Source organism: Anarrhichthys ocellatus, unplaced genomic scaffold, assembly GCF_004355925.1.
Source record: "Anarrhichthys ocellatus isolate YVR2014 unplaced genomic scaffold, GSC_Weel_1.0 scaffold128, whole genome shotgun sequence".
NCBI lineage: Eukaryota > Metazoa > Chordata > Actinopteri > Perciformes > Anarhichadidae > Anarrhichthys > Anarrhichthys ocellatus.
The window spans coordinates 186,046-186,507 of record NW_022280158.1 but is presented as its reverse complement, the minus strand read 5'-3'; the positions used below and the strand labels follow the sequence as shown (position 1 = coordinate 186,507).

The 462-nt window shown below is 45.5% G+C and overlaps 1 protein-coding gene across 1 annotated transcript in view; it reads left to right on the top strand.

Annotated features, from left to right (window-relative positions):
* efr3a (EFR3 homolog A (S. cerevisiae)) overlaps window positions 1-462 on the top strand; it is a 54,811-nt gene that overhangs the window by 35,306 nt on the left and 19,043 nt on the right. The window lies entirely within an intron of this gene.

The following is a 462-nucleotide window of genomic DNA, read 5'->3' as shown; positions in this document are numbered from 1 at the left end:
CAAGGAGGCTTCCTCCAAAGGAAGGCACCAAGGAGGCTTCCTCCAAAAAGAAATTCTTGGATGGTGTGTGTGCGAGTCTGTGAATCGGAGTCTGGCCCCTCACCCAGGACCACTTTACCTTGGGAGACCCTACCAGGAGCTATTAGCTCTGACAGCTGAGCTCCCATGAGTCACAGGGACGCATTAATGTGTTGGTTCTCGAAGGGAGATTAGAATGACATTAAAAATAGAAGGAATCAAACTACTTGTCAGCTTGATATCATACTGTTTCTTTTGTATTTAATTCCTCCATCCTGTGTTTTACTGCCTCTGCCTGGAAAAAAACAAAACACTCACCTTCGTCTGGATAGGAATGATTCAAGAGTCCAAGAGAAGTGATGTGTGCTCCTTTGAGAGTGAAATCACGACTCCTCCCAATCTGTGGCTCGGTACAGTATGACACTTACAGTGAATGTTTAGAGC